Genomic DNA, 20,413 nt, shown 5'->3' on the forward strand with positions numbered 1-20,413 from the left:
AGATCTTCAGGAAATTAATTTTACTAAAGTTAATTATTCATAAAATAAACACAGGAACCTGTAGAAGACTATTTCACAGAGACCTGTAATGTACAATATCCATTGCATACATGCACCATGAGCTTGTCTTTTCTAGCACTGGCATACACAAAACTCTGTGTGTGTGTGTGTGTGTGTGTGTGTGCGCGCGCACATGTGTGTCTTTTTTTGTGATGAGCCATAGGGAGAAAATAAACCTATTGGCTGCAATTCAGTGATATAGAAAGATTTAAGGGTACAAGAAAAGGCTACATCAAGTGAAGCAATAAAGTCATGAGGTTGTGGTTCCATAATAATAACAATAGCAGTCTTCTGTAACCAAGGGAGCAGGCTCCTCAAATTATAGTCACACCTGTTAGACCATCTGCCCATAAATTTCACACTATCATGAATGGAAAACAAATGGCACTGTCTCTCCTTCCCTTTATCCATTGGCCATTCTCACATAAACTCTTTTTCTCTTCAAGGTCATGCTCTTTCCTATCTGTTTAAAAATATTAGGATTTAGGAGGAGTGATACGTAATGTGCCGTGCCTTGGTACTTGTACCAGTGACAGCTCTGTAAGGAGCATTGGATTATTAGGAGGCTATCAATTGAATTCCCCTAGAAGCAGAACTGAGGCAATAATTTGAATGCAAACTGTTCATCTGGGAGGTGCTTCCAGAAAACTCAGAAGTGGAGTAGGAATTGAGAATGGAGGCATGGAAGGAAGCCAACAGAGGTGCATTACTAAATAAATTACTCCTGCAGGGAACTGCTGCCAGTACTTCAGGGGAGTTCTGTGAAACTCTATAGAACATGTCTCAGAGTTATCCCAAGAATCGGTGAGAAACTTGAAGTACTTATCTTCCAGTCCCCTCCATCCTTGGTTGAAAGCTACACCCAGATACATTAACTCCTGTACACTTCTGGCCTGCCCTAAGGTGGATAATTGCAGGTGGTAGCATGATTCTATCAGCATATACTGGAATGATGAGTGCTGGGGAGATATGAGTGGAGCATTGAAACCATCTAATACAGTCGGGGCAGGAGATATTAATTATTGGCTTGCAAGTCCAAATGGATAACCTTAAATTCCTGGGTTAATGGTTTTACTTTGAGGTATTTAAGCATGATGTATGAGTAAAAATTTCCTCTATTAAATCAAGTTTAAGATCCTAAGTCCCTAATCTTCTGGAAAACCGTGGGTATCTTTTAACAGATTTTTGAAAAGTAACATGATTAAGATTTCAAATTAACCATTCATTCATTCACTCATTCAACAAACATTTATTGAACACCTAAAGTATGCCATGGGTTAAACTAGGCACCAGTGTTACTGTTACTAAAATCATTATCGTGCCACCTAGAATTCAATGTATTGTGACAATCAAATAAGAAAATCCATAGTTACCGTAAAAATTATTACAGAGTGCTATAGGAAGACACGGTAAGACCTTAATTCATGCTGTGGACAGCAGTATATGGGGGATATCAGTAGGGTTTCCTGTAGAAGGCAATTGAAATGGATATGTAACATGATGGAGGGGTGAATTTTTGAGGAAAAGAGAAGATACATTCATGGTCGCCGGAAAATGAATGGTTAAGGATCAGTCCAGAAAGGAGTTCCATTCATAATCAGTATAAGAAATGCTCACTAAGGCTTCCCTGGTGGCGCAGTGGTTGAGAGCCCACCTGCTGATGCAGGGGACACGGGTTCCTGCCCCGGTCCGGGAAGATCCCACATGCCGCGGAGCGGCTGGGCCCGTGAGCCATGGCCGCTGAGCCTGCGCGTCCGGAGCCTGTGCTCCGCAACGGGAGAGGACACAACAGTGAGAGGCCCGCGTACCGCAAAAAAAAAAAAAAAAAAAAAAAAAAAAAAGCTCACTGGAGTGTAAGTAAAGAAGACAATGGAGAGGGTGGTAGAAGCCATATCATGAATGGTCCATGTATGTATAGTAAGTGCTATGGTCTAGTCTTTGTGTTCCCCTCCAAATTCATACGTTGAAATCTTAATTTCCGTAGCTGATGGTATTAGTAGGTGGGGCCTTTGGGAAGTGATTATGGTATTAGTGCTCTTATAAAAGAGACCCCACAGAGCTCCCTAACCTCTTCTGCCATGTGAGGATACAATGAGAAGTCTGTGACTCAGAAGAGGGCCCTCATCTGACCATACTGGCACCCTATTCTTGAACTTGCAGCCTCTGGAACCGTGAGAAAAAAAACAAAAATTCCTGTTGTTTATGAGCCACCCAACCTGCAGGATAATCTTACAGCAGCCCAAAAGGACAAAGAGAGTTTGGATGTGAGATTTTACTCCAAGAAAGATGGGAATCCATTGAAGGATTTTAACTGGTAACTTAGAAGAGAGAAAAGTTTCATAACACATCAGGTATTTTTATAAGAAAAAATTGTTTCATCCTCAGAAAGATCATCCTGGAAATACTGTGACTAGATCTCTGGAGAAGCGTGATGGCAGTCCTGGATATAGAAAGATGAGTTAGTAGTCCATTAATATAAGTCAAACATGAAAGTGGATATAAAAAGTGTGAATTTGTGGCTGAGAGTTCTTTTCTTTAAGTACTTGAAAAATGTTATGTCAATGTTTCTGACTCCATAGTTTTAGACAAGAAATATGCTGTCATTGGAATTGGTGTTTCTCAATAAGTGATGCATTGTTTCTGCCTGTCCACTTTCGAGATTTTTTTTTTGTCTCTACTTTTCAGAAGTTTAATTATGACATGTCTTGGCAAGGATTATCTTTCTGTTTTTCCTCTTTGGCTTTGTTCAGAATCTTGAATTTGTGTTTATGTCTTCTAAAAAATTGGGAACTTTTTAGTCATTATTTCTTTGAATACTTTGTCAGTCCTACGTGCTCTCTTTTTTCATTCTGGAACTTTGATGATATGAATGTTAGTGCTTTTGCTACTGTTTACAGGTTCTTGAGATCCTGTTCTTTCTCCCATCTCTACCCCTCAGTCTATTTTTCTCTGTACATTTGGTACATTGTACTGATCTCTTCTAAGTTCATGATTCTATGCTTTGTAATCTCCACTCTACTCTTGAGCAAAGTTTTTTGATTGTTGTATTTTTCAGTTCTACTGTTCTCATTTGTTTTTATTCTTATAACTTCTAGTTCTTTGTTTACATTTTCTATTTTTTCCCATTTCTGTCAAGGAACACATAATTGCTAATTGAAGCATTTATGTGACAGCCTATTTAAAATCCTTGTCTGATAATTTCAATAGATGTTTTATCTCAGTGTTGGTGTATGTTTATTGTCTTTTCTCATTTATTTTGTGATTTCCTGGTTCTTTGTGTCATGAGTATTTTTCAATTGTATTCTAAACATTGTGAGTTATTATATGACTCTGTATCCCATTTAATTGTATTATTACTTTTTAGAAGGAAGTCATCCTATTTGAGGTGTAGTATGAGGACTGGGGGGTTACGTACAGATTTCCATTGGGTCCTACTGACAATACCCCAGCAAAAGTGGGCACTTACATTGTCTCACTGCAGACAGATCAAGTAGAAGTTCAGCTATCCTATTAGCCCTTCTGACACCTACCCCCAAAAGTGGGAACATTAATATCATTGTGTTGCCTTTTAGTAGGAGTGGAAGTTCATCTCCCCAGTAGATTTTTTGACACCAGGGGAGGGGAGAAGTGAAGTGTTTGCTGTCCTTCCTCCCACTTCATTCCTTCTTGTTGATGCCGGGTGTGGGTAGAGGGTCAGCTACCTGCTGGCCCCACTGACACCAGGGGAAGAGGAAGAGAACTGCCAACTAGCCCTGCTTGTGCCATCTCATTCTGTCTTACTGCCTCAGGATGGTTATGGGGATTCAGCACCCCATTGGGTCTCACTGACACCATGTGTTGGGGGTTAGTGGGGTGCCTACTCCCTCCAACCTGTAACATCCTATTCTTACTGATGTCAGGGAGAGACGGAGGCTAAGTCCCACCATTGGACCCCATGACTGTGTGAGGGCAGCCCAGTGTTAACTAGCCTGTCAGGCACCACCTTTGAAAGTCTCTTTGTTAATGCAAAGGGGTGGAGGCTCAGCTCACCACTGGACCACAATGAAACAGCCCTGGTGGGGAATCAGAGCGCTGCCTCTTCTGGAGGGCAGGAGTGGGGTAGTGTGGAAGATCAAATCCTAGCTTGGCCCAACTGAAACCACAGGACATAGGGGATGGGTGCAATATTCCAACTGGCACTTGGCTCGAGTAGAGTGTATATTATTGCCCAAATGGTTTTCTGTCTTTAGCATCCCCTTTCCTCATACTTTGGCTAGGGGGAACGGGGGTTTTTTTGAAGCTTTTTTGTCTGTTGTTCTGTTGGTGGTTATTGATTGGGGGTTCCTGTAATACCTTCTCCAGGATGTATGGGAAGCAACAGGAAACACAGGGGACTCATCACCATGTTATTCCTCAAGTCCCAAAGTCCCTAGTTAAGTCTGCCTTCTCATTTCCACCTTTCAGTGTCTTCCTATGTTTGTTTGTTGTTATGTTCAGGGTTTTAGTTTTAAGTGGGGGAACCTGGGAGAAATGGGCTACTTCATCTTCTTGGAAGCAGAAGTCTGGAGGCCTATTGATGTTACAAAGTACTGCTGACTGTAAATTAAAATTTGATGATATACACCTTGCCCTTTAAGAATTATTCTGCTAGATGATGTGGCTTCCCAAAGTTGCTACAATTTGATTTTCACACTTCTAAAAGTCAAGTGTTTTGCTGGAGTTGAAATTTAAAGATAAGCAAGAGATGAGGCTAAGATGATCTATGTGGTAACAGATTAAAGTTGGAAACATCAACATACATTCATGTTTAGCTTAATATTGCTTCATATTACCTTAATACACATGTTATGTAGAGAGATACTTATAGATATGTGCATATACATGGGTAATGTACACACATATTATCTCTTTGCTCTGTCAGCTGAGAAGATCTAGAAGCAATGACATTCGGGCAGCAATTAGCACACCCCACACCCAGATCCTGCTGTCTAATACTGTTCTCCACTGAAAAGACCTAGTTATCCTTGAAGAAATAGCTGATTCTAGGACTGGGGCAGTAAATATACAAGATTTATATACAAGACCATCTTATAGTGTCAGAAAGTTAGGAAGTTCCAAAAAATATATAGGATGGGGATACCTCAGAGTGGCACACGAGCCACTGAACTGAAAAGAGTTCACAAGGGTCAGGACTAGAGCAATTTGAGGAACAAAGCAACTAACGTAGAATTAGATTATAACCCAAAGTATAAAATAAAAATCCATGAGTTCTTCTGATATAAATAAATAATTGGATACATAAGTAAATGCAGGAGAATAGATAGATCTCCAGTGCAAAAGAATTCCAAATAGTTTATGTAGTACTCCATCTTAAGCATAACTCCCTATTCCTTAGCTGTGGGCTGAGCATATTGACTTGCTTCCAAAAAGTACAATATGGAAAAGGGAAAACAGTAACTTTGCAATGGAGAAACCTGAAAAACACTACCTCAGCCTGGTGATCAAGGTCGACCTCAGCATTTATAATGCATATTGATACTTTGTACACTTGATGTGATCTGATAAAATAACCCTTCTACTCTGTGGTCTTCCTCCCCAAAACACATAATCCCAATATTATCATGAAAAATGCATCAAACAAATTCTAGTAGTGGGCATCCTACAAAAACCTAACTACTCAAAATTGTCAAGGTCATCCAAGGAAAATCTGAGGAGCTATCAAACCCAAGAGGAGCCTAAGGAAACATGGCAACTAAATGTAATGTGATGTTTTGGATGAAATCCTGGAATAGAAAAAGGACATTAGGTAAAAACTAAGGAACTGGACTAAGGTATGGACTATAGTAAATGATAATGTATCAATATTTGTTCATTGAATGTAACAATGTAACATACTAATATAAGTTGATCATCATAGAGGGAAATGGGTATAGTGTATATGGAAACACTTTATACTATCTTCTCAATTTTTCTGTAACAGTTCTAAAAAATAAAGTCTATAAAAACGTTGTGTTTTCTTGTTTTATGATCATGTGCCTGTATTTCCTAATAAATATGTAAATTTGCTTTACCTTCCTTGATACTGACATTAAAGAAAATACTAAGTAACTCTGAAAGAATTTGTAACTCCAATTTAACAAGCAATAATTCTTGGTGTAACTTTTTGGAAGAACCCACGGAATAAATCAAAGGAAATCATCTTTAAAGGCTGAATTTCTTTTCAGTGTTTAATCTTTTATATGATTAATGCATACCACAAGCATGATTCTGTTTCAAAGGGCAGAAAACATTGATTGTAGGCCATGTCTAAAGTACAGTGAAATATTAATGCATGATGCTGTAACAACTTTAATGTATTTTATGTTTTCAAAATGATGAATTGTTATTTCAGTCAATAAAGTATTCACTTTTATACATTTCCTACCCACCTTTTCCCAAAACACCCACAAGGAAATGGTACTATCATCTGATATTAGGTTTATCAATTTAAATTGGAGTTTTTGGTAGCTGTGGTTGCCAATGGTACTGGAATGTGTGATACTTTTACAAATCCTCTCCATGGCAAAATCTGATCTTCACAAGGTAAATCACAGTAGGTGCCTAAAGCCAAATGACATATAGCTTTGTAGCTAGATTACCAAGCATTTTACTTAGAGGCACAATAGAATGTAGAAGAGGCCACTTCTCTTTCTGTCTTTTTCTGCTCAAAGGTCACTCACCACCTTACTTTTTATCAGCCATCTCAGAGGTTTTCCATAAATTTAGACTATATAATGTCACTTAATGTGAATGTAACTCAACATTCTGTTTTAGTACAGCTAATCTCACATTATTTTATTGGTGCTAAATATGTAAATCATCAGCAAATTTTTGTACTTAACTTTTTTTTTTGATGTGGACCACTTTTTAAAGTCTTTATTGAATTTGTTACAATACTGCTTCTGTTTTATGTTTTGATTTTTTTGGCTGCGAGGCATGTGGGACCATGGCTCCCCGACTAGGGATTGAACTCACACCCCCTGCATTGGAAGGCGAAGTCTTAACCACTGGACCGCCAGGGAAGTCCCTGTACTTAATTTTTTTTTTTTTTTTTTTTTTTTGCGGTACGCGGGCCTCTCACTGTTGTGACCTCTGCCGTTGCGGAGCACAGGTTCCGGACGCGCAGGCTCAGCGGCCATGGCTCACGGGCCCAGCCGCTCCGCGGCATGTGGGATCTTCCCTGTGTCCCCTGCATCGGCAGGCGGACTCTCAACCACTGTGCCACCAGGGAAGCCCATTCTGTACTTAACTTTTAAAAATAATTAAAATAAGCTATTCAACACATTTTTCCTTAAAAATAAAAAGCAATTCTTCTTAGGCTGGCCCTGGGCACATATGTGACTTTGCCATTTTTTCCATGGACTATTTTCTTATCTGTTCTACTGTGTCACATTTGTTCTACCTTCTCAAAAAGAAGCATTTAAAAATTCATCTACGCATTCATGCATTCATACATTTATTAAATAAATCTATTGAACACCTACATACGGCACAGAGAAAAAGGTAGAAAACTAATCTGGTTGCACAGAAAGTAATGAACTCAGTTAAAATTTTTGGTGAAAACAGGTGTTACTCAATCTACTGGAAATTACATTTCATTATGGAGACTCACAGACTCAAGGAAAACCAAGACCTAAATAATAATAAAGTAATAAAAGCACTAGCCATTTACTGAGTGCCTGCTTGTACCTGACTCTGAAACTCTAAAATCATTACGGATGTTTTGAGGATTGTCTGATATAATTGTAATCTCCATTTTACAGATGAAAATGACAAGGTTCAGAGACATTAGATTACTTGCCTAAAGTGAAGTGGCCCAGAAACTACAGAACTGGAAATTGAACCTTAGACTTCATAATGCCAAAGTCTGTGCTTTCAATCACAATGTGTGTGTGTGTGTGTGTGTGAGAGAGAGAGAGAGAGAGAAAGAGAGAGAGAGAGAGAATGTGTTTAATAGAGAACTTCTGAGAAATGGCAAGAAAACTGCCAGGTATCCATAAAACAATAAATTAGGAGCTTCTTACTATACAAGTAATTGTTAATCATATGGCTGAACTAAGGATCTCTCACTTTTGAACTAAGAAATCAAAAGCTTCCAGAAGTTGAGTCTAAATTTTACACTTACATAAGATACTTCATACAGAATGCTAAAGTATAATAACTAAAGAGCTCTGAAAATACTGGAAGCATTCATATTAGTATGATTTCATAATGTGGAAAATAGAGGATTTAAGAAATTGGAAGATGCAGCTGCAGACTCATTTGTTATCATTTCTGTGAAGGGCAAGATAAATGAATAAAATGAGAAAAATGAAAAAAGAATGGCTAGCAATTTTAGGTAGTTTGCTTAATCTCCATACTAGGAAAGACTAAGCAAAAAAATAAAATCCTCGAAATTTTATTTTGAAAGAACCTACAAGTGTATGTGGTCTTTTTATACCAAATAACTTGGAATTATGAACTGTCAAATAAGTCTAATCTTCTCTGATGATAAAATTGCTGACTTTATTTGAAACTATGAAATGAAAAATGAGGTTAATAATAAGAAATTCTTAAGAAAAGGAGTAGGAAAAACAAAATTTAAGAGTTATGTTAAAAAATATTTTGAAACAAACGTAAAATCCCCATTACTGGTACAGAGCTTTTAAAACTTTATTTTGGTTTTAAGTTTTAATAAATATTTATATGTTTACATAATTACTGTCATAAGGAAGACACAGTTTTAGGTCAGCTTTCTTCGTTCTTTCTTTATCAAGCATTATTCTATTTTGCTCCATCATCTTGTAATTATAATATAGTAACTGTGTAATTTTCTATTAAGTGGATATAATTTCCTAAACTGTTTTCTTATTGTTAACAATTAAAGGTGTTTCCAATTTTTTGTTATTACAAATGACATGACAATGAGCATCTTTATATAATAATTTTCTGGATTATAAATTATTTATTGGCATAAGCTTCCAGAAGTAGAAGTAGAATTAATGTGTAAAATGTCTTGCTAGACATTGCCGAATTACTTGTCAAAAGATGGAACCAAATTATATTGCAAAAATCTTTGCCAACAGAAGACATTATATATAATTTTTGATTTTGCTAAATTAATAAGTTGGAAACCTATATTCCATTTCTTTGAATTCTTTGATAACAGAGTGCTGCTGGAGGCTGGGAGGGCAGCCATGTCCATGAAGGCTCCCCAGAGTTGGAGCGGGGAAGTGGAAAAAGGTAAAAAAAATACTAATTGTATTTTCCCTCGATTGTTATCTCTCACTCTGTTCTGCCTCTGTGTAGCTTATACCCAGGTAGCTGGAGAAAAATCATGTGGCAGGGCAAATTGGTATTCCAATAAATTAATAATCACCAACTTCAAATGGATTTTCAAGACTGGAAATATTGCTCTGACTTACAGTAAGTTCTTTCTAATTCTCCTTAAGGACTATTTTCTTAGAAGCTTTACCTACCCTCCTCAAATTTTCCTCCATCCTCTCTACTTCCTTCACTCTGAGCTGGTGAGGTGCTTCATAACTCATTAAGAACATAGAAGTCAGTAAACAGTCCACTGCCAAATCCATTAATTCATTAGCATTTGCATTGATCTTTGTATTCCCTTTTACTACAGGAGTTAAAGTTAAAAGGCCATGTGCACTACAGATAGCATTTCATTTTCTCTCATCTTCTCAAGTACTTCACAGCACTGCATTTTCTACAACCCATCTACTCCTTATGAATGATTCTTGCCAAAATTCAACCTCATTCTAGACTAGTAACTCCAACTTAAAGTGTTAAAAACTATACATGTAACATGAAAGCCTCCCTCCTCCCCTAATCCCTGCATATATTCTTTAGCCAATTCATGTCTAAACTTTTCAAAATTGTTATCTTCATATATTTCTATTTCCTCACGTCCCATTTACTCTATAATTTACATCCATCTGACTTCTCTCACCGTAATTTCTTTGCCCACTGTCCTGAAATTTTACTTATGAAGGTCACCAGCGATCTCCATGTCAGTATAGCCAATGAATAGTTTTTGTCCTATTTCTAGGCTCTTTCCTTCATTAAGAAAGAAAAACAAAAACAAAAACCGTTTTTTTTCCTTTATGCTTTCACACTCCCATCATCTTCTGTCCTGGTATATTTTACTGGCTTTCTGTGTTTAATCTGATTTCTAATATTCTATTAGTTTCCTTTATCTTCAGTGGAATATACCACTATATGAAGGATTATTCTCAACAGTTAGTTCTCATAATAACAGTACTAGTAGCAGCAGTCAATACTTCTATAATGCTTATCATGTGCCAGACACTATTCTAAGACACTGTTTAAATACATATATATAGACACACACACACACACACACACACACACACACACACACACATATATATATATATATATATATATAAGGTTTTCCTCCTCATAGGCCTATGAAATAAGCCTATTATTATACCCATGTTACAAATGAGAAAACTGAGGCAATGAGAGGCCAAGGTCACATGATCAGTACTTGGTGAAGCCCCGCCTGAGTTAATGCTGGAACTTTAGAGTAGACAAGTTAAATAATGTCTCACAGATTGGCCTTAAAAGTGAGCAACATTTAATTAATGACTTGTGAAGTATCAGAAAAAAATGGAACATTTTAAACTGAATGGGATCTACTAAGTCATGTATCAGTAACTAAGAATGACTCTTATTGAATGAAATTATTTTTCATTATTCTTTTGAAAGAAAAATATTCTTGTGTTACTGTTTCAGTTTTTTTTTTCATTCACATATTTATTCATTTATTAGACACACATTTCCTACACACCTTCTATGTGCCAGTGTCTGCTGCAAGCCTTGGAAGATTCAGTGGTGAGCAAAAAATTACAAAGTCCTTGCTCTTAAGCAAATGTCCAGTGGTGGAGGAAGACAGAGTAAACATGTAAATAAATTTTGTACAGTGACAGAAATACGACTGGACAATGGGATGGAGAGGCACTGAGGAGGCAGATCTCTTTGGTCAAGATAGTAGTGGTGGCGTTTGAACCGAGACCTTAATGATCAGAGGGAAATTGGTCTGGGTAGAAGGATTAGCCAATCTAAAGCTGGGAGAGCAAGAAGTAGAGCTTGTTGCATCTGAAGGACTGAAAAAGACAACTGTGCCTCGAACCCCATGAAGGTCAGGGAAAGATGCAGTAAGTGACCAGCGCACATGGTCCCTGTGAGCCTGGCTAAGTAGTTGAAAATTTAATCTCTTTACAACAGATAGCCTTTAGAGGTTAGAAGCAGTGCAATAATAGCATCTGATTTGTGCTTTTTAAAAGACTACTTTGACTGTTGAGTGTCCTACAAAAGCAAAATACTTGTGTCTCTATGAAGTGCAGATAGTAAATTTTCAAAAGCCCAATGAGCTCATAAGCAGTTGGTTTACTAACTGTAATCATTTATCTTAACTAAACTTCATTAATATAAACTTGGTGACCTTGGGGTCCTGGGACATATTAGATTAGGGAAACCCAACTATTTTCAAATAGTGTGATTTGAAAAATTCTCGAAATTGTTGGGGTTCAGGAAGAGTTTTTTATTGCTGGGGTTGGATGGGAAGTTTAGAATAAGAAAAGAAAGTATGATGGCTGGCTTCCATCTATTCTCCCTTTCTGTGGGAGAAATGATGGTGGGGTGACTGCTGTTGACCCAATGCTTAAATTTCAGAGCTGGTTCAATCCAGTAAATATTTGCTGAACAACTATTATATGTTAGGCACCTAGCTGGAACTGGGAATATAAAGAGAATAATTAATAATAAAAGCAGGTATTACTAATAAGAGACAGGCACTGTGCTAATGCTTAACATGCACCATCTCAAGTTACATTAATTTACACACTAACCATATGGGGTAGATGCATTTATTACACCATTTTCCGGGTGAGAAATCTGATCCCTTTAAGGGGCTTAAGTTACTTCTCCAAGGTTACACAGCTAGTTAAGGGCATAGGCAGTATTTGGACTCAGGTCTGGTATCAGCACCAATTCTCTTAGCCATTATGCTCTACAAGGACCTTACTTGAGAAGTTCAGGATTATACATATATGGGTACAACCAACCCTAAGACCATCTGGCAAAACCAGCTGCTTGAGAAGTCCTGGATTTATGTAAGATGCTCTTGGAATGGAGAAGATCGTGAAGGAGGGTCCCCAAAACACACTCTCTATACTAAGGGGCAACAGAAGAGAGAAAGAATTAGCCTACAGCAGTATGATATTGAGGACCAAGAAACAGTGTTTCTCTCTTTTGTGAATAGTTATTAAATTATTTCTACTTCAAAATATCAGAAAGAAATCACAGAACTATGGACAGTTTGTGGAGCCACCCTATCTTAGCGTGAATCCTGGCAGGTGTAGAGTTCATAGTATGACCCTGGCACCTAAGTGTAGTTAAGCAAGCTTTCATTTTTCTTTAGCCTTAAAGCAAAGCAGCTTTCTGATAGGTATAATTTAGGAAAGTCTTCAAAGGAAATAGTTAAAGTCCACTATCTCAGAGAAAAGCAATTTTGCAAAAGATCTATCAGCAAAAGCAAGGCCAAACACACCAATTATTTAGTGAGACTTGTATTGTTATGTCATTGCTCATGTTGTTTCTTTATGCATTTACCTGGAAGAAGGCTTTTAATGTTCAACAATTCTCAAAGAGATAAAGACCCACACTGATGTGTCAGAAAGAGCTTTGCCCTGGAATTAGATCAGTTTAGGTTTGGCTACTTACTAGAATTAGGTAACATTCTTAATCTTTCTGAGCCTGTTTCCTATCTGCAAATAGGGATAACACTATCTATTACAGAGGGATGTGGTTAAATTAAATGACACATGTAAGTGAAATATATCCTTCCGGACTGAGAACATACCTAGTAAATGTTAAGTGATCTGCAAATATTCTGCTTTCTTGAAATGGATGAAACCTGTTATCATGTTCTTAACCAATGGTCTAAATATCAAGACAATATTTAGTTAAAAGTTACATTTGTTCTTTCACTGACCATCTGCATTTTAACATATTCTAACATATTCTCCTTGATAAATTGTGTCAATATTAGTAACATTTGTCATTTAAGCTATTACTGTTCATATGTTTAAAATATTTCAATGTGATATATAAGTCATTACTCAAAGGGATGCCTAGCTGGCTTTGTCAAAGATTTATTTTAAGTAAAACTAAAAGACACATTTTTCATTTTCACCAAGTTTTATTGAACAGTGTATTCATTAACTGTATGAACTTTCTGGCCAACCCAATACAGGAGCCAAGACATGGAAACAACCTCAGTGTTTTTTTGTGGATGAATGGATGAAGAAAATGGGGTGCATACAACCTACTATTATTCAGCCATGATAAAGAAGGAAATCTGGCTATTTGTGACCACATGGGTGGATTTGGGGGGCATTATGCTAAATGAAATGTCAGACAGAGAAAGAGAAATACTTTATGATCTCATATGTGAAATCTAAAATACTGAACTCATGATAGAAAGAATGGAATGATGGTTGCCAGAGCTGGGGGTTGGAGATGAGGAAAATGAGTGAAGATGATCAAAAGATAAAAACTTCTAGTTATAAGATAAGTGAGTAATGGTGATATAATGTACAGCTTGGTCACTACAGTTAACAATACTGTACTTTATGTTTGAAAGTTGCTAAGAGAGTAGATCTTGAAAGTTCTCATCGCAAAAATAAAATTTGTAATTATGTGAATTAAGGTTAACTAAACTTATTGTGGTAATCATTTCACACTATATATATGTATCAATCATCACATTGTACACCTTGGACAGATACAATATTATATATCAATTAAACCTCAATAAAACTGGAAAAATTTCATTTATATTTTAGCATAAATATATCACATTGGATTTCTTGACAAGATTAATAATAACTATAAATAAAAGGAAATAAGATATTGTTGGTGCTGTTGTTTGCTTTTCCAGAGTGCAAAACACTAAAAAGGGGGGAGGTGAGTATGGGCTTGCAAATGCTGCTCCATGGGCCCTAATGCTGTGATACAGACATTTAGTCCAGATCTGAAAGAGAACTTGAGTCATTTCAACAAATCTGCAAAACAGTCAGGTTCAAACATGAAGAGATGAATAGATATCAGTAAATTCTTTTTCACACTGCAAGAAATCTGCCTTCAGCTTTCAGCAAAACCTCAGTTTTTGGGTTATGAGGGTAACAGTTCTTAAGCAACCAGTACGATGCTTACACCAGTGCTTTCTCCCCACGATGAATAAGTTTTCAGTCTCCCCACCAGTGCTCATCCCTTCTCCCCTTAATGTCTTGGCCAACATTCAACAATCAGCCCAGAAAACTCTTTTCCAGTTTCATTGCCTGTACATGACCACGTTATTTCAGTCACCTTGGCACATTTATATTACCTACTTCCTAAGGTAGGTATTATATATATGAGATTTTAAATAAAAGAATGCCTGTACTTAATGCTCAACTCCTAGCACAATATGAATATTCCATAACTGCTGACTAGCATTATTATTATATCATTTACATTAAAACTAATCTGTACTTTCTTTCACACACCCATGTTCTTTGTCCCCAACTGGGGTAAAGGAAATAAATGAACGTTTATTGATTATCTACAGTGAGAGTATAGAATGCAGTGTAGGCTATAGAATTAGTGGTGTTCAAGCCTGAAACTGACCTGGATTTGAATTCCAGACCTCTCACTTACTTAGACTTTACTACGCCTCAGTTCCCTTACTGATAATTAGAGATAATAGACATTTCAGGGACCATGGTAAGGATTAAAAATATTATAATGTTTGGATCCAGAAAGGGCATTCATTATGTCATTTAATGTAAACTGTTAGATAATCTGATTGAGTTTTGAGAATCTGATAACGGCTCTGCATCCTTTTGCTAAAAATAATTAGATAGGTAGATAACTATTCATAGCATTTTGCATATAATTCCAGGGCTTTGCTAATATGAAAATCAATTAAAGGTTTTAGTTGGCACAAAGAACTCAAAGAAATTGTTATGGGGCAAGAATTATAATTCTTCTTGAAATATAGACTATCATCCTGGAGAAGAAAGAACAACATTTTAATGTGGTCAAATTTGGGTCAAAACTATGCACTTCCATAATGGTGTTTCTACCAGGTCTTGATTTGACTGGGATTGAAATTTCTGACATTACTGTCCCCAACACAGACTTGAAAACCTGGCAGACAATCAAGTGCAACCTATAGTTAAAGGTCGCTCATCTAAAAAAGTGGGTATGTTACTACCATTCTGACAAGAGCATTATGAAGATTAAGAAAAAGCACAGATAAACTCTCCTAACACCTGACAGTCAAGTAATACATCTTTCAGCTCTTTCAATTCTTTTTCCTTCTTACCTTACTTATTTCCTTCCCTGCTCCGAGTTCTCACTGTGTTTCATGTCCCACAAAGCTGAAGTCATTGTAATGCTTTTACTCAGAAATCTCATTTAACATTTAGCATAGTAAATAAGAAAGCCTAAGAAGTGATTAAGGTAAACTGCCATTATTACATCATTCTGATAACCTGATTTGTCCAGAAATGTAACTATGTGATTCTCCTTTACTTCTAGTTGCTCACCATTCATGGGCACAAATTGAGTGTATATCAGATATATTAAATTCCTGGAAAATTATCTGTGGTGTGATTTGGGGTTCTATTTGTGTACTATAGCTTTCCTAAAACTAAACTATTATCATTTCTACCCCTCTTCTGTCTGAAAATCCTCAAAACATAATTTCTAATTAATAGTCATACTAATTGGCATTATAGTCATTCTTTTTTGCTTTTTCTCTGATTATATCTTCTGACTTTTAAGTCAATCAAATGGGTTCTCTACATATGAGGAAGTTCAAAGAGGAAAATAGGATGAGTAGGGTAAGAAGACATTCACACATAGAATCAGTGGAAGCCTCAGCAGTAACAAAACTAGTGAAATTAGAGCTAATTAATTAGCAGTCAGGAAAATTTTGTCATGTGCTGTCATTAATTGGTCAACTAGGGTAATTAGGCTTACAAACAATAGAAAGCAAAGAGTGGAAAATCTTTTGTTTCCGCCAGCTTCTCCTGCTTGTTATCAGTGCAATTTTCTCCTAGTTTATGAAACAATAACAGTTCGCTATTAGAATTTAAATGCCATCAATATAAGATATAGAGATATGTGAAGCCTACTATACTTTCTTCGTAAACTAGTACTATAGCATCATAAATTTCACAGTAGAATGATTTAGTTGAAAGATAAAATTCATGCAGAGTACACTATTTGTTTAAACTTCAAAAAAAATCAAAAAGGATTGCTATATCTTGGCGCACTCTTCTTTGTAGAATACGTTAGAGCCGGCCTTTTTTTGATTAAGAGCTACTGTTCTGTAGAGAACACTTTTTTCATAATCATAATCATCAGGCAAATCAAGGATCTGACTTCCTTAGAATCAGTGTTTTTTTCCTCACTTCTTAACAGAGAACCGAACAGCTGATAAGAAAACTAAAATACCTCTTTTTTTATTGATGTATAGATGATTTATGACATTATATTAGTTTCAGGTGTACAATATAGTGATTCAATATTTTTATAGATTATACTACATTTAATTATTATAAAATGATGGCTATATTTCCCTGTGCTGAACAATAAAATCCCTCTTTTGTTAAAAAAATAGCAAATGATGGAATGTTAGAAAATTAATTTATTTCCCATGAATAATGATCAATAACTATGGGACACTGGCCCATGGAAGTTAAGAGGCTTCTTTTTCCATGTGATTCTGAATACAAAATGTATCCATATTCAGGAATCGTTTTCAAAGTGAATTTTTTTTGGTACCTTAATAATCATAATGGGTACTAAGATCAATTTGTTTTAACACTTATGTAGATAAGTGTTAAATATAAAATGGTAAAATGTAGGGTCTTTTCACTTTTTAATTTTAACTCTGTATATGAGACAAAGAAAACTAACCGCTTTCTATCATACTGTAGTTTTTGCTCAACTACTACTACCAAAATTCTTGAAAGATAGTATTACCTGTTTGTGTCTTTTCAGAACAACCCCCTTGCATACCAGTGCCATAAAAAAATCAATAGCCTTGAGAGACCTTTCAAGGAAATCATTGTTATTGATTCATCCCTCAAATATGACCTAATTTAGCAACAAAATGTTGCTGAAGTTTATTGTTTCTTCTCAGTGAATTAATAATTCTGGAAGATTTAAATGTCTTTTCCTACATGACAGAGATGGCTTCTATACACATACACAATGGACACATACACACAAATAACATCCTGATATCCATTTTACACCTGTAATTCCACTCTGAATTCTCCCTGCCATTAACCAACTCAAATCCACATTATTCAACTCCTTTCCCTTGCTGGATGGATTGGGTTCAGGAAACAAGGAGCAATTTTAATGTCCTCTTTAGTAAACCTACACCCTATTTATGAACTAAGAAGAAATAGTTTTGGTTTCTATTTTCTGGTATCTTGAGCCTTTCATATGATTGCATCTCTCCAACTATATAGCTTGCAGAATTAGTATTATGATTAGAGATGCAGAAAAGTTTTGATGCCTAAAAATGTCTTCTCACCTACTAACTCATGGTTGGCACTCAACTCTCATCCCTTTATCTCTGAATCTCATCCCGTTACCTTAAATCTTTTTTTCCCATTAAAATTCAAATACTGGTTGTGCTTTAAGATCGTAGTCATTTTTACCTCAGCCTGAATGATCCAAAAGCAAGTTTTGATGATGTGAAAGAGGGAAGAGAACTTGAGGGCATAAGTGTTCTGCAGAGGGTATTAGGGAATAGAGAAGACAGAGCAATAAATAGACTCACAGGGGAAACTCAGAAAGTGGAGCTTGATGAAACAAGCAAACATCACGGTTTTGCTAAGGTCTATTATAATTAGTTGTTATTCGTGTGTAAAAGTTTGCCTAAAAAGCATAACCTATGAGTGATGTGTGCCCCTGCAGATTACGGATGTATAATATAATTCAAACAGTGCAAGGAACACACAGATTACCACATGGCCTCAGCCATGCTCCATTTTGTAGTCTGCCCACTTTGAGCATCAGAAAATGGATTGTAGAAATCTGGTTCATCTTATTTTAAACTTCTCATTCCCCAAATTTGAAATAGTATTTATTTAAAAACTAGGCTCTTTAAAAAGATCTCAAAAACCCTATAAAGTATTCATTGAAAAGAACCTAACATTTACTACTGTAGTACATTATGTACAATTTATTGACTATTTCTCCTGAATATACATTTATGTATTTCATAATCTAACATTTATATTAAGTATAACTATAATATGATTGTGGTGCCAACCTTGACAAAGCTGGGGAAATCCTTTGCTACAAAAATATGTCTCTGCCTTATATGTTTGTTTCAGTATTAATTTCCACATTTGCCAGCAAGATACTTTTCATCCTACTAAACTAATAGGCCACTTAGTTGAATACTTGATAAAATACAAATTGCAGAGAATTCTCCATTTCTGTTTATAATTTTAAAAATTTCAACTAAAAGTACAAAGCTTTTATCAATTTCTGTAACTTGCTCTCTTCCTAAACCTACTTGCTTCTTACATCAATATTTAAGTTTCTGGTTTTAAATAACTGTGACTCTCCTTTAATGTGTCCTCTGTTAAAGGCTTTCTCTCCCTTTAGAATTGATAGTAGGAGAAGTGGTATTTTTGTGGGAAGAAAACAGCATCTTCTCTGCTACTCAGCCTTAGGACTATAGAGCTACATCCTCAGATGTATAATCAAAAACCTGGCCTGGCATCAACTAGTGGGATTAAAAACCACTTTTTCAATTCCTTGCAATTAAAATATTTACATCAACTTCTCTTTGTTTTAACGATAGCATATAGAACCCAGTGTGGGTGTAGCTCATGATTCTGCTTCTCTGACTCATGATCTTAGACTTCTTGCTTCCAACTTCCTCATGAATGTGCCCTTTAGCAATTGCTGGGGGCCAGGTTTGTTTACTGCTACTGGTTTCCAACAGTTCAATGCCCTGAGGCATCTCTTGAAAGTATTTCTTTGCTACAAAGTATTTCTCTCCCCTGCCCTCACCCCACTCTCCGGTTCTGTTGCTTATTTAAGGTTTGCATCTGTAAATAGTCCTTTGGGTTTGTTTCCTTGGTGGACTGGCTGTCTTCCAAGATTTTGTTGTTAATCTTGTCAGACATTTTAAAGATGACCTTTTGGTGTTGTTATAAAACTTCTCAAGAAAAGGAAAACAGAAGTGCTCATCTAACCCTCTTCTAAAGACTATGCAAAAATGCCAGTTGTTTTAAAACATTATGGCTGGTGATATAAATGGCTACAGCATATTATATCTGCACCTGCATGTTTTTAACTTCCAGAAACTAAAAATCAGCTCTGCAACATGCAATCAGACATGAAGAAACAAACAAACAAACAAAAAGCCAGTACTGAAAATTTTCTGCATGATATGTGAATGTATTGGCCAACAAGCCTGCTAATTCTAATATTTACATAAAGACAGTAGTCAAATAACCAATGCAGTAAAACAAACAATTCTTCTATGAGAAAAAAGAGTGATGCTACTTAGAGTTGATGGACATGAACTTTAGGAATTTTAGAGCTGAAAATAATCTTGGAGGCCTCCTTTTCTAGATGAGGAATATGAGGTCTATGGTGGTTAAGTGAATTGTCCAAGCCAGAGATGGGACTAGGGTCAAAGTTGAGGTCTTCTGCCAGGGTGTTGAGCTTACTCTTTGAACTTGCTGGGTGTTTACATATTGCATCAAGAGAGCCCATGTGTACTGGATTTTCTTCCATTTACTAATAGAAGTAAGTTAGTGCCTTTACAGGTATTGTAGTATAAAATCAGCCCATTCAGTCAAACTAGTCAAAAATTAGTCAATCTAGGAGTCCCAAAGCAACAATGCTTTGTAGGCTTTTTCTTTTCTTCTTTTTTTCCCACTGGAAATGGGAATTAGATAGATAATGCATGTTTGTGTGTGTGTGTGTGTGTGTGTGTGTGTGTGTGTGTGTGTGTGTATATATAATATCTTGTTCAAATTTAAAAGAATACACTTTTTATAGTCTAATTATGTATGACATAAAAATAGAACATGTTGTTAATCAAATATATTTGTAGTATTTATTTTTGTAAGTAACTTCCTTTCTTTATCTATCTATACAGTTTTAAAGATAATGGGACGACACAGAAATATTATTCATTCTCAAGCTAACACTGATAAACAATGTTTTGTAAGTGCCCTAAATTATGTAAAGACTAAAAGTTCCATTGTTCTATCTATCTATG

At 36.1% G+C, this 20,413-nt stretch overlaps 1 protein-coding gene across 2 annotated transcripts in view; it reads right to left on the minus strand.

The window, feature by feature from the left end:
- PKIA (cAMP-dependent protein kinase inhibitor alpha) overlaps positions 1-20,413 on the minus strand; it is a 95,388-nt gene that overhangs the window by 33,233 nt on the left and 41,742 nt on the right. The gene's annotated exons all lie outside the window — the stretch shown is intronic.

Source organism: Pseudorca crassidens, chromosome 17 (genome assembly GCF_039906515.1).
Source record: "Pseudorca crassidens isolate mPseCra1 chromosome 17, mPseCra1.hap1, whole genome shotgun sequence".
NCBI classification, from domain to species: domain Eukaryota; kingdom Metazoa; phylum Chordata; class Mammalia; order Artiodactyla; family Delphinidae; genus Pseudorca; species Pseudorca crassidens.